This window comes from Pinus tabuliformis, chromosome 4_1, assembly GCF_031772625.1.
Source record: "Pinus tabuliformis cultivar Carrire ecotype Pingquan chromosome 4_1, CPIR1, whole genome shotgun sequence".
NCBI lineage: Eukaryota > Viridiplantae > Streptophyta > Pinopsida > Pinales > Pinaceae > Pinus > Pinus tabuliformis.
This window is the reverse complement of record NC_142303.1, coordinates 15,527,699-15,543,026: the sequence shown is the minus strand read 5'-3', so window position 1 is coordinate 15,543,026 and position 15,328 is coordinate 15,527,699. Positions and strand designations below refer to the sequence as shown.

Genomic DNA, 15,328 nt, shown 5'->3' with positions numbered 1-15,328 from the left:
AACACCATTAGTGAATGACACAAACATCTTACAACCAGCAACTTAGTTGTTGTATCAGTCTTTTTCTCTTACCAATATCAATGCCAAATTCAAATGATACAAAGGCTACAGGATTTCTAGACACGTAGTCCACTGAAATAGGCAAGAGATGCATCACTTTGGATGATATTTTTTCAAGATGGTTTATTGAAAGATGGTTTAGCTTCCTATGATGGAACCTAATAATCAATGGGCCATTATTTCTTCATCTCAATCACGGTATGAAGGATAGATAGAACTAAACTCAATTACATGAAGTTTAGTGAATTGGAATATTACTCAGATAGTCATGTTATGGGTGATCACAAGATGAATTTTTGGGGCTACTCAACAATCAACTTCTTTTCTCCAACTATTCGATATGTTGCCGCAGGTGTTAGGAATTGTGGACGAGATGAAATTCATCAATTTAAAATGCTTGTTAGAGAAGCACACAAGCATGGTATTGAGGTGCTACTGGACGTTGTGTTTAATTACATTGCTTCCGGGGCTAGTTATCCTCACTCAAGAAAGTGATTGATCTAGTATATTACTCTGGTGCTGTGAAGTTATGTGTTGGGGCCTTGTCATCCGATTTGGAGGCACTCAGTTTTTCTTAAGCCACAAGGAAACTGTCATTCTTGATGAAGGTGAACCTTATCACAGCCTCACAGTAGGTTTTGAGATGCTTGAGGCTCCAACACAATTATCACAAGTTGAGTTGGAGAGGCGCATTAATGTAGCATTCAACTCCTGGATGGGATCCTCACTTTTGTCATCAGATGAAGAGGATGGAGCTCTCATTGAATATTAGAAAGAAGGAGACTCTTCATCATCAGAATTCTTGTTATATCAATCTATTGTTAGTGAGTGTAAGGCCAGACTTTCTAAACAGTTTGCTGAAATTGTTGAACAACCTGTAGTGCATGGCTCTGAGTTGCAGAAAGCATTGTCTGGTCTGCTCAGACTTGGTGATGGTCCTGAGGCAATCACATTATTCTTACATTCTTATCATTCATGACTTGAGAGAAATATACAAAGTATTTTTCCTTCCATTCCATTCTACCCTGAAACTTATGCTACAAACCTAGCACAACTGGTTTTTTCAGTCATTTCACAAGCAACAAAGAAATTTTGCAACAATTTCTGTAGATGCACCAGAATATTCTGCAAATTTTTTAAAATGGGCTCAGAAAGAAATCAAACATTTTGTGAAGCTGGTGAAGAAATACACATCCTTCTCAAATCCAGAAGTAGGTTTTCATGCTGCCACGATGTGTGTGCAGGCTTCTTTCTTGCTTTGTTCACTGTTGGAGAAGGAAGGCTTGATATTATCTCCATATCTCTTATAGAGGACTCAGTTGTATTTGGAACGAGCTTTACAGGAAAACTTAAAGCAGGTTGAGGAAGATATTTGTGTTGTTACAGAAAGTGATGATTGGGTCCTCACTTTACCAGTTAATGATATTCTTGTGAACCACACATCACAGATACAAAATGCTGCTAGTTTCGTTTGTCAAGTTAAGTTGTCTAATAGTGCATTCCCAATTATTTTAGTGGTACAGGGCACTGTAGAATGCTTGACCCCATTCACAATTGTGCACTTTGGAGGGAGTATTTTGAAATGGCTTTCTTGGCTTTTTGAAAGCTATATTAACACTTGTATGGGAGCTATACCCTATACCTCAGAAGATCAAAATAGCATAGAGTTCATAGATAACACTAATTTTATTTGTGTGGAAACAGAGACTCAACAACTTGCCCTTTTGGGAAATGTGTTAGCCCTTGCTGATGAACTAATACCACTTTCTATCACAAAAATTTTGGGACAGAAATATGAAAACTAAGAATGCATGCAAAACAACACCAGCAGAGAAGCTTGCATCACTCCCTGCAAGACTTGAGGAGTGGAGACACCATCTTCAACGTGTAGGATACATATTGAGAGATCATTTTTGTCGACAATATGTCCTTGGCCTCATATATTCTAGAGAAGGCACTCTGCAATTGACTGGAACTATTTACCTAAATGGGAAGAATGAGGATTTATTTTGGGACGTAGATACAATGCCCTCTTTGTCTTTCCAGGAATTATTCATTAAATTTAACGAGCTTGCACAACTTGATGTAATTGTGTTGGTTGGAAAACACAATGTGGTGAAGTAATTGCTCACAAATCTTCCTTGACAATGAAAACAAATCATACAAGCATGAGTGTAGAAAGAGGAATGATCATTCTAAGGATGAAAGCAATGATAGATATGATAGTGTGAAATTTTATAATGATAATAATGTTTGTTATTATTACAGCTCCACTTCTAAGGAAATATTTTCTGATAGACATGAAATGAGACATGACAGTAGATCATAGCACAGGAAACTAGACAGTAGTAACCAACAGCATGAAGGGAGACATTCTAGGAGTTCATATGATAAATATGAAAGTAGGCATGGAAATAGATCCCGTGAGAGGAAGCATAGTAGTTTTGATGACAAGTATGAAAGTGGTGTCCCATCTAATGGATATAAGACCACTCACACTTCTGTTTCATATCTCAGTGGACAAAGTAGTAAAGAGCACAACTAAGCAAGAAGCCATGTAGTAAAGTGCACAACCAAGCAACCAGCCATGATAGATGGGGAATGTCTGCAGACATAATGCTTCTTCTAAAAAAAGGTTCACAAAATCATTATCATTGAACTTAGATAATGTGGAATATTTGGAAACAAGCGAGATATTTTAGGATTAAAATCATCAAATAATCAAGTCCCATATTTGAGGAAATGGAGATCAACTTCTGAAATTGGAAAATTAGTGGTAAAAACTGAAGTTTCAGAGTTGCCAGGCACAAATCCAGTAGTAGTTGAGGAAAATCTCAGATATTAGGGCTCAATATCAACATTCAAAGGATGAAATGGCAGTAGAAAGGAAGATTTTTTGGAATTCCACCCTTTAAGGAAGAATATCTTGAGCAAAATTCACTGATTCTGGTTTTTAAAACAACTCTGTTTGCCATTGTTCATGAGAGTTTTTTAATATTCTTTAGTTTATAATATTGGTTTATGAAAGGATTTCATTATTAATTTTATTTTTATTTTTTATTTCCTATGTTGAGGAAATTAAAATTATTTTGTAATATTATATAAATAGGATTAGTGTTAAAGAATGGGGGTTCAATTTTGCAGCAGAGTGAGGCTGCTTTGGACTGTGTAAAGTTTTTTCTGAATATTATTTTTAATGGAACACTTTCTGCCCTTTAGATTTTGGATCCATCACTGTGTTTAATGTCCAACATGTGTTCCTTGTAAGATCACTTACATATTTTGTTTTTTCTGCTAATTCTTGTTACAACATTATCTAAGGGAAGTGTTAGGAATCCACCCATGCACAATGCTCCTTTCACAATGATTTTTTTTTTAAATGTAGTGGTTATCTTTGCAGAATCCATCCTATGTTAGATGCTCTGTTGAGTAACCCTGTGTTTCTCTTTCTTCTAACACTGCCACAGTAGATCCATCCCCTGATTGATGCTCGCAGGGCAGCAAACTTTCTCCTCTTTTCTTCTCTCATTTACATATTTTATCTGGTTGAGCATTGCGCCTACTTTTCCCCAAGATTGTCGGCAGAAACCGGCATCGCCTCCATAGCCCAATGGTCCTTTCACTTGTTATTTTCGACCCAAAATTTTCAAACAAATACCCACACTTCATAGCTAGCCTAAGATTCATTTAATGCAGCCACCCTTTGTTGGCAAAGAGAGATCCCTCTCTGGTTTGGAAGGGCTATATGCTTGATCAAAATCTTGGTCTGTGGTTACCACGGGATTTCCTTTTCTCAGCCTTGAGGTACAATCCTAAGTGCTAACATATTGGCACCATTTCCGGGGAACGAGGTGACAGATCTTCTCCGGGAAAGATTGTTCAAGTTGTAGATTTGACTGCTGATGGTGAACATCAGTTAGACACATATGAAGGCTGAAACATCCATCTGGCGACTTCACTATTCAAAATCCTGAGATTCAATGTATTGATGGTGGCTCCACTAACTAAATGAAGGACTCAGATGTTGTTTCTAGTTATTCAAGGTATTCATGTATTGATTTTTCTAATCTTCCTGGTTTTCCTAATCAATTACTGAAGGATGCATATATTTTGAGAAATGGCCCTAAATTCAATGGGGAATATATGAATTTGACTTCTGAACATATAGCAAATTTTAAAACATTTGTGGAAATTATTAGAGTAAAAAAAGAATATGTCTTGATCAGATTCTTCTTTAATTTGTTTCAAGGCAAATGTAGAAGATGGATTAAAGGTTTTCCTATCAGATCTATTATGTCATTTGCAGATTTTTGGTGTATCTTTCTTAAAACATGGATGGAGAAAGAGGAATAATTCAAAATAGAGGTGGCCTCTATTCAAGGCTTTTGAGAATGGGAAGACCTATGCTATGATGTGCAAATCAGATATTTAGATAATTCATGCTTCTAATAAACCTAATTTCTCAAGGGGACATTGGAAAATGAAGAACAACATCAGTGATTGACACAGACATCTTACAACCAACAACTTAGTTTTTGTATCAGTCTTTTTCTCTCACCAATATCAATGCCAAATTCAAATGATACGAATGCTACAATATTTCTAGACATGCAGTCCATTGAAATAGGCAAAAGATGTATCACCTTGGATGATATGTTTTCAGGATGGTTTATTGAAAGATGGTTTAGCTTCCTATGATGGAACCTAATAATCAATGGCGCCATTTTCGGGGAACTTTGGATGATATCATCCAATAGTGATACATCTCTTGACTTAAATGAGTAATTAACTAAGGTCTCTATCATGTATTGATTTGAAAATCACTCGTGAATGACCTCAGTTAATTTATGAAGGTATTACAGACTCATGTGTTGGGGTGTGTCTATGTTAATTTAAGCAATGGATCGATAATATTACGAAATACACAGACACTTGAAACAGTAAGAGAAAACACAGCAAGCAAATAAAAAGCACAACAAATTTAATAAGGAGTTCACCCAATTTTCCTAGGCTACATCTTCTGGTCTGGTCTTCAGTGGTGGCCTTTTCTATTGTGTCTTAAAGCAGAGTTTTTACAACGAGGAGCTCAATTTGAGTCTTGCCAATAGATGATGATCAATAGGGTGGTGCTTGGATCCCCCAAGCCTCTAGAGTACACAGACTCCCCCTTACTGAATCTCGACCTCAACTGGTCTCAATGGTATGAGTCCAATTTTGTACTCAGTACTTGACAGGTATACACAAAGGAGTTTCTTGAACCTCTCAAGCCTCCTCTGGAGTTCACAAACTCTCAGATTCTCTCTTTCTCTGTCTGCTCGATGCTGCCTTTGCTTTGCAGGTCAGCTCGGCTTCTTGTTCTCTGCGATTCGCTTCCTTTTCTTCTTTTGTTCCCTTTTTCTCTATGGCTGTTCATGGCTTAAAGCCTACCTACTCTCTGTCTGTTTGTTTCTTCTTCCCAGCTTTCTGGATCGCTTGCCTTTTTCCACTAGAATTCCCCTATTCGGTGTCATCATCGCTGTGTAACGCTGCTCAGAGAGGTGGCCACTTATCGCCTTAAGGACTGAGTGTCAATTTTATTTTGAACGGTCGTTATTTCTATTACTCCACGATTTACCCGTGAAACTAATTATGTCGCTAGCTCAACGGTCATGTCAGACTTCAAACCTTATGTGCCTCAGTCTATTTCCCTATTGAATCCAGTCACCCATTGGATTGCTTCTCCGCCGTTGATCTGGGGCCTCCAGATCCTACGGTCTCCATTCATATCACGTGGGTAAGTAGCATGCCCTTTACCCGCATGATGAGAGTGGTTTTCTCTCTCATCCGCTGGACACACGTTGCCTAGTGTATGGTATCGCACTAAACTCGGCCAAAGCCACTTACCACTTGAGGGGCACATGATATCTTCCCGGTTTTGGGTGCGGGACCCGGCTTCTAACGCTTTCTGCATGGTTTTCCCTATTTTCCTCATGACCAAGTGCTCGGGGCTTTTCCTTCTTTGAGGGATTTGTCCTACGATACGCGATTAGCGCAAAGCGCTAATCGCCTATCAGAAACTTCCTCTGTTTCTGGATCCAGGCTTCCAATTGCCAATTTTCATCCCTGCGTGGTCTACATGGGTCAATGATCAGCGCGCCTTGACCGAGGGTCCTCGTTGTTCTGTGCAGGCCACAATTGCCATTGTCTAGAGGTCATTTCAGATACTTGTTATTCATAAGATTTGATCTGATATAATTCTAAAAAAATCATGAGAAATGTTTAAGGATCGAATTCGAATCACGGCCTTCCCACTGAAAAAGCTTTTGGACCACCAAAAGTTGGTTTTCAAGCATTGATTAAGTGAGGATATAATTGTCTTACTTGTCCAATCTCTATCCATTTTGCACTGCTTGGCTTTGAACCCTTGAGTCCAACCCTGAGGTACTCAACATCCACCCTGCACGTCGTCCTCACCCTCCTGTCCAGAACTGTGTCTTCCTGCAATTCATTGAGATATTCAGGTAACAAGTCATCAATAGAAGGCAATTGACTTTGCTCTTCGGGATCTTCAATTAGTGAAGGTTCAAATAGTCTTAAGTTGTCTACATTAACGACCGAGTAGATGTGCATGTAAGCTGGTAAATCAAGGTGAAAAGCATTCTCACCAATTTTCTCAAGTATCTTGAAAGGTCCATACCTTATTGGCTTAAGATTTTTACCTTCACCTTGCATGTTGTCCTTGCTGATATACAGCCAGACTTTATCACCAACTTGGAAACTATGCTCCATCCGATGTTTGTCACGCCTTGCCTTATACTTCGCTTGGCTCCTTTCCAGTTGTTCCTGTAATGCCTGGTGAATCTCTTGGATTTGTTCAATGAACTTGGTTGCCTTGTCCACATCATCTGTCCATTAATTGCTATGTCTTTACCAAAGACAAAATCCAAGGGAGACCTTGGTGTGAAACCAAAACAGGTCTCAAAAGGAGATCTCCATGTAGAAGAATGTTTTGCTCGGTTGTAAGCATGTTATACGTAACACAAATTTTCATCCCAAAGTTTGGGATGCTTGTTGCAATAGCCTCTGAGCAACTTGATCACTATCCTGTTGACTACTTCTATCTGGTCATCTATTTGTGGATGAAAAGCTGTGCTTTTCTTTAGTCTAGTGTCCATCAGTTCCCATAGACTCGACCAAAACTTTCGAATAAATCAGGTGTCTCGATCAAATATAATGGAAGTGGGTAATCCAAAATGAACCCAAACATGCTGAAAGAACAATTTTATAGTTTGTTCAGCTGTAATCTGTTTATTACAAGGTATCAAAATACACATTTTGTTAAACCTATCCACAACAACATATAAATAGTCATAACCTTTCCTAGATTTAGGCAATCCTCCAACAAAGTCCATGGAAACACTGTCCCAAGGATGAGAAGGAACTGGAAATGGAGTGTACAAGCCAGTTTTCTATTGCTGGGCTTGCTTTTAGCACACATGGTACACCCTCTTACATATCTGGAAACTGTCTCATTCATTTTTGGCCAATAACAAAATCATTGCAGCTGTGCAACTGTTTTACTTACCCCAAAGTGACCTAATATTAGAGAAGTGTGTGCTTCCTGAATTATCTTTACTCTTTCAGTTTGTGGAATGCATAGCTTCCCACAATGATACAAGAGTCGGTCCTTAATGTGATAATCCAATTCTTCTACTCATTTGTCTTGACATAAAGTTGCATATACATCTTTAAAATCTATATCTTGAGCATATTGTTCAATATAGCTCTCATGTAATACTGAATTATGCTTAAGTATAGTAGATGCATTTATAATTGGTCTAGATAACATGTCTGCAACTTTATTGTGTATGCCCTTTTTGTATCTGATGAAAAAATGAAACTGTTGTAGAAAACCCATCCACCTATAGTGTCTTGATTGCTGCAACTTAGTTTGGGAGTGTAGATATTGAAGGGGTTGATGATCGGTGTGTATAACTGTCTCTTTGCCCATTAAGTAATGTTTCCACTTTTTCACAGTCTGTACTAATATATACAATTCTTTATCATATGTTGGATAGTTAACTAATGCAGAATTAAATGTCTCAGAATGATAACATATGGGCTTACCATGCTATGTCAACATTGCTCCCATGGCATAGTCACTCACATCTATTTGGATCTCAAATGGTTTTTGAAGATCTGGCAATGCTAGTACTGGTGTTGTACTAATCTTTTCTTTCAAGGTGTCAAAGGCTTTCTGCTATTTGCCTCCCCACTGAAACACCTTGTTCAATCGCGTTAAAGCATGTAAGGGAGCTGAAATTGAGGAAAAGTTAGAAATGAACTTTCTCCAATATTGTGCTGCTCCTAAGAAGCTTCTAACTTCTGTCGCAGATTTGGGTTTAGGCCAGTTTACAATGACTGCAACTTTAGAGGGATCTATCTTCAATTCACCACCCCCTACTATATGACCCAAATAATTCAAAGATTTTTTGCCAAATTCACATTTTGAGAGTTTAACATAAAGTTTTTCTCTTTTCAAAACATCTAGTGTCTGCTTAACATGCTTTAAATGTTCTTCCCATGTTTTTCTAAATATAAGAATTTCATCCAGATATACAATAACAAAATCATCAAGAAAAGGTCTCAATACATCATTCATTATTCTCATGAAGGTAGCAGGAGCATTAGTTAAGCCAAAAGGCATAACCAGCCATTCATACAATCCCTGCTTTGTTTTGAAAGCAATCTTCCATGCATCTTGTGCTGCAACTCTGACCTGATGATATCAACTATGCAATTCTAGCTTGGAAAAATAAACAACTTCTTTCAATTGATCTAGTAGATCATCTATGTGAGGAAGGGGATAAATTTTTTTTATCGTTATCTTATTTAGTGCTCAGTAATGAGTGCACATTCTACACGAGCCATCTTTCTTTCTCATCAAAAAGATTGGTGACCCAAATGGTGATGTGCTAGGTCTGATGAACCCCTTCTTGAGCAACTCATGTACCTGCTTCTTGATTTCTACATTCTCTAAAGCGGACAACCTGTACATTCCAATGTTAGGCAATGGAGCATCTTGCTACAAATTAATAGCATGCACTATTTCCTTTTTGGGTGGCAGACCTTTAGGTTCTTGAAGCAAGATATCATACTATGAAACAACTTTCTCTAAATCAGCTTGTTGTTTAGCATCACAGCCCTCAAATACATTGGTTTTATCAAATTTCTTTTCCTTTACAACCATCAGTAAAAATTGTTTGCATGAATTTACAATTCGTTTCATCTGCGCTAACTTTATGAGAGTATAATTATTCTTGAGCTTATGAGCTCTTATAAAGTATTCGATTCCATCTTTAACGAGTAGATACTTGTTCTTAGCTCTCTAGAAAATAGCTTTTCTATCATACAAGTAATGACTTCTGAAAACAATTCCACATATATCCAAAGGAATTATATCTAACTCAACCTCATCTACAAATGTTGACCCAAAAGAAAACTTAAGTTTGCATTGTCTAGTCACTTGTAGTTGTGCTTTATCTCTTAACGAACCTAATGGGTATGGTTTCTTGTGAGGTGTAGTAAGTAATGCCAACTTCTTTACAATTGCTTCAGAAATTAAATTTACTTGTGAGCCACTATCAAAAAAAATATCAATATTTTGATATTTCGAAATAAATTGAATATGGAAAAGCTCATGTCTTTTTCTCTCATTTTCTTCATCAATAGTAGATTGTGCAGAATTACTAGTAGATGCTTTAGAATTCTTACCTTTTATACCTATGGCTGCAATGGTTGTTTCATCTCCTGAGTCTGACCCCAAATCTTTCTGAATAACTGCAGCAGTCTTCTTCTTATTGCCCTCAAACTTCTTAGGTCTCAGCTCCAGATGCAAAATCCAACAATGCTCATCATCATGCCCATCCTTCTTACAGTGAGTGCATGAAGACTTTCTTTTCTGTGCAGTGTTTGCCTTCCTCTTTTTCCATTTCTGTTTTCTTTTCCCCTTATTCTTGCTTGCAATGGGCTTGGATGATCCCCCAACTTCTGGGTTCCCATTCTTTCCTCTAGCTTCTAGATGCATAGCTTGAACAAATACCTCATCTATACTAGTGGGATTAATCATGAGGATAGTGTGCCTCATGTAGCTGTGTAGACTACCTATGTACTTCAATAGAGTCTCAGGTGAGTCCAAAGAGATGCCTAGAATCAAAGCTCTCTTCCTAAATTCTTGGGTGTAACCCTGTATAATTTGACCTTTCAATTGTCGAAGAGTTTGCTAGCTCATCATCGCTTGCTGTATGTAAGCTAGTGGATAGAACTGTTTTTTGATTGCACAAACAAATTCACTCTAGACAGAAAGAATCTTGCCATGTTTCTTCATGTCAGCTTGTGTCCTACCTCCACACCATACCAAGGCAATGCCTCTGAGGCGTAGGCTGGCCAGATGAATCTTACTCTTGTCTGAGTCGATACTCTGCACTCTGCAATAAACACCAATTTTTCTGATCCAATTGTCTAGCTTTTTTGCATTCAACTCTCCATCATATATGGGTAAATAAAATTTAACATCTAATTTGATCGAAGATGTCTTCTTTTTATGTTCAGGGCTATTAGGAGGTGTGAGAAATTTTTCCTCTTTCCTTTTTCCTTTTGAGTGGTCATGGAGGAGAGACTCTTCTTCTCCTTTTTCTTGTTTGGAGCCTGATGAATCCTCATCTTTATGATTCCTAAAGTCCCTATACATTTCCTCTACCATGGACCTCATGGCCAGGAAACTATTTATGAATTGAGGGTCTAGCCCTAAGGGACTTTCCTTTGACATTTTCTTTTGAGGATAGACTCTTCCAATTTCTAGGTTAGCCTCAACCAACTTTCCTTCTCCTAATTTAAACTTTGATATAGTTAGCATTCAATAGCAAAATCTAGCACAAGCTTGTCTAACCTTAACAACCTAAAGCTCTGATACCACTTGATCTGAAAATCACTCGTGAATGACCTCAGTTAATTTATGAAGGTATTACAGACTCATGTGCTGGGGTGCGTCTATGTTAATTTAAGCAATGGATCGATAAGATTGCGAAATACACAGACACTTGAAATAGTAAGAGAAAATACAACAAGCAAATACAAAGCACAACAAATTTAATAAGGAGTTCACCCAATTCTCCTGGGCTACGTCTCCTGGTCCAGCCTTCAGTGGTGGCCTTTTCTATTGTGTCTTAAAGAAGATTTTTTACAATGAGGAGCTCAATTTGAGTCTCACCAATAGATGATGATCAGTAGGGTGGTACTTGGATCCCCCAAGCCTCTAGAGTACACAGACTCCCCCTTACTGGATCTCGACCTCAACTAGTCTCAATGGTATGAGTCCAATTTGGTACTCAGTACCTGACAAGTATACACAGAGGAGTTGCTTGAACCTCTCAAGCCTTCTCTAGAGTTCACAGACTCTTGGACTCTCTCTATCTCTATCTGCTCGGTGCTGCCTTTTCTCTGCAGGTCAGCTCGGCTTCCTGTTCTCTACAATTCACTTCCTTTTCTTCTTCTATTACCTTTTCTTCTTTTGTTCCCTTTTGCTCTTTATCTGTTCATGGCTTAAAGCCCACCTGCTCTCTGTTTGTTCGTTTCCTCTTCCTAGCTTTCTAGACCACCTACCTTTGTGTGCTGGAATTCCCCTGTTCGGGGTCATCATCGTTGTGTAACGCTGCTCAGAGAGGTGGCCACTTGTCGCCTTATAGAATGAGTGTCAGTTTTCTTTTGAAAGGTCATTATTTCTGTTACTCCAGGATTTTCCTGTGAAACTGATTCCTCCACTAGCTCAATGGTCAGGTCGGAATTCAAACCTTATGTGCCTCATTCTATTTCCCTATCGAATCTGGTCACCCATCGGATTACTTCTCTTCCATTGATCTGAGTCCTCCAGATCCTACGGCCTCCGTTGATATCACATGGGTAAGTAGCATGCCCTTTACTTGCATGACGAGAGCGGTTTTCTCTCTCATCCGCTATACACGCATCGCCCAGTGTATGGCATTGCACTGAACTCGGCCAAACCCACTTACCGCTTGAGGGGCATGCAATATCCTGCCAGTTTTGGGTGTGGGATCTGCCTTCTGATGCTTTCTGCATGGTTTTCCCTATTTTCCTCGTGACTGAGTGCTCAGGGCTTTTCCTTCTCTAAGGGGTTTGTCCTGCAATACGCGATTAGTGCTTTGTGCTAATCACATATCAGAAACTACCTCTGTTTCTAGATCCAGGCTTCCGATTGCCAATTTGCATCCCTATGTAGTCTCCATGGGCGAACAGTCAGCACACTTTGACTGAGGATCCTCATTGTTCCATGCAGGCCACAATTGCCATTGTGTAGAGGTCATTTCTGATACTTGTTATTCATAAGATTTGATCTGATATAATTCTGAAACAGTCATGAGAAATGTTTAAGGATCCAATTTGGATCACGTATAATACTATTAATACATCATTACATAAACTCTGCACTTGGCCTAATCACCTAGGCACTTGGTCTATGGTGTTCTTGACACCTCCAAGGAGCTGCCATCCCCAATAAGGCCAATGTTAGTTCCAGTCTTCACAGCCTATCACCAGTGATCAAAATGGGCTTTTACTATGTCTGGTTTTCAGAGATGTTTTGCACATTAGATTTAGTGCAAAACATTTTATAAGGGTGTTCATCAAAAGTGGCTTGAAAAGAGCTTTCCGATAGTATATCACACTCCCACAACCGGCTTTTGGATCATAAGATATGACTGAATGAATGATTGTCTCAAAGATCTCCCAGTACAGTAGTTCATGTATTTAATGATCCTAAGGAAAAGGAGATGTAGTTCTTGGTAATTGAGAACCTGTTTCCAATTCGTGGCATAGGGCACTGTACATTGCTAACAGTGATATTATTTTGAATGAAAAAGATCTTCAGTTTGCTAAGATGGCTAGACCATCAATGGCTATGCCGGCATATCATCAAGCTCTACATAGTTTGTCGAGGTGTCCACAATATGGTTCAATTGTTCTTGACCATGCTATAGCACTAGCTATCCATATGCAGCAGGATTTCAAGAGACTGTTGGGGCCATCAAACCATAGAAGCACAAACCCTCCACTTACTCTGGTTCTTGGGAAGTGGGTTTGCAAGAAAAGTAGAACTAAAGGTAATGCTCACTGTTGGTGAGGAGATTGCAACTATTCTTGTTTCTTGCAAATTTCTACTGCCCAAAGCTTGGAAAGAATCTCTTCATGCAAGAAGAAATGTTTCTTTATCAAGTATACTGATGTATGTTGCAGAGTTTATGTAATGATGTATTAATAGTATTATACATGACAGAGACCTTTAGTTAATTACTCATTTAAGTCAAGAGAGTTGAAAATATCAAGATGCACCTATGCTATGATGTGCAAATCAGATATTTAGATAATTCATGCCTCTACTAAACCTAATTTCTCAAGGGGAGATTGGAAAATGAAGAACAACATCAGTGATTAACACAGACATCTTACAACCAGCAACTTAGTCATTTTATCAGATTTTTTATCTTACCAATATTAATGCCAAATTCAAATGATACAAAGGCTACAGGATTTCTAGACATGAAGTCCACTAAAATAGGCAAGAGATGTATCACTTTGGATGATATGTTTTCAAGATGGTTTACTGAAAGATGGTTTACTGAAAGATGGTTTAGCTTCCTATGATGGAACCTAATAATCAATGGGCCATTATTTCTTCTTCTCAATCTTGGTATGAAGGATAGATAGAACTAAACTCAATTATGTGAAGTTTAATGAATTGAAATATTACTCAGATAATCGTGTTATGGGTAATCACAAGATGAATTTTTGGGGCTACTCAAACATCAACTTCTTTTCTCCAATGATTTGATATGTTGTTGCAGGTGTTAGGAATTGTGGACAAGATGCAATTCATGAATTTAAAATGCTTGTTAGAGAAGCACACAAGCATGGTATTGAGGTGCTGATGGATGTTTTGTTGAATTACATTTCTTTTGGGGCCAACTATCCTCACTCAAGAAAGTGATTGATCTATTATATTATTTTGGTGCTATGAAGTTATGTGTTGAGGCCTTCTCTTCTTATTTGGAGGCACTCCATTTTTCTTAAGGCACAAGGAAACTTTAATTCTTGATGAAGGTGAACCTTATGGCAGCCTCACAGTAGGTTTTGAGATGCTTGAGGCTCCAACACAATTATCACAAGTTGAGTTGGAGAGGCACATTAATGCAGCATTCAACTCCTGGATGGGATCCTCGCTTTTGTCATCAGATGAAGAGGATGGAGCTCTCATTGAATATCAGAAAGAAGGAGACTCTTCATCATCAGAATTCTTGTTATATCAATTTGTTGTTAGTGAGTGTAAGGCCAGACTTTCTAAATAGTTTGCTGAAATTGCTGAACAACCTGTAGTGCATGGCTCTGAGCTACGGAAAGCATTATCTGGTCTGCTCAGACTTGGTGATGGTCCTGAGGCAATCACATTATTATTACATTCTTATAATTCATGACTTGAGAGAAATATACAAAGTATTCTTCCTTCCATTCCATTCTACCCTAAAACTTATGATACAAACCTAGCACAACTGGTTTTTTCAGTCATTTCACAAGCAACAAAGAAATTTTGCAACAATTTCTGTAGATGCACCAGAATATTCTGAAATATTTTAAAATGGGCTCAAAAAGAAATCAAACATTTTGTGAAGCTGGTGAAGAAAGACACATCCTTCTCAAATCCACAAGTAGGTTTTCGTGTTGCCACGATGTGTGTGCAGGCTTCTTTCTCACTTTGTTCATTGTTGAAGAAGGAAGGCTTGATATTATCTCCATATCTCTTAGAGCGAACTCAGTTGTATTGGGAACGGGCTTTATAGGCAAACTTAAAGCAAGTTGAGGAAGATTTCTGTGTTGTTACAAAATGAGATGATTGGGTCCTCACTTTACCATGTAATGATATTCTTGTGAACCACACACATCACAGATACAAAATGCTGTTAGTTTTGTTTGTCATGTTAAGCTGTCTAATAGTGCATTCAAATTTATTTCAGTGGTACAGGGCACTGTAGAATGCTTGAACCCATTTGCAATTATGCACTTTAGAGGGAGTATTCTGAAATGGCTTGCTTTCCTTTTTGAAAGATATATGAACACTTGTATGGGAGCTATACCCTATACCTTGGAAGATGAAAATAGCACAGAGTTCATAGATAACTCTAATTTGATTTGTGCATAAGAGAGACTCGACAACTTTCCCTTT

The 15,328-nt window shown here is 38.2% G+C and overlaps 1 pseudogene; it reads left to right on the top strand.

The window, feature by feature from the left end:
- Positions 1-291: 291 nt before the first annotated feature.
- Positions 292-2,205, top strand: LOC149173985 (exocyst complex component EXO84C-like; annotated as a pseudogene).
- The last annotated feature ends 13,123 nt before the right edge of the window (positions 2,206-15,328 follow it).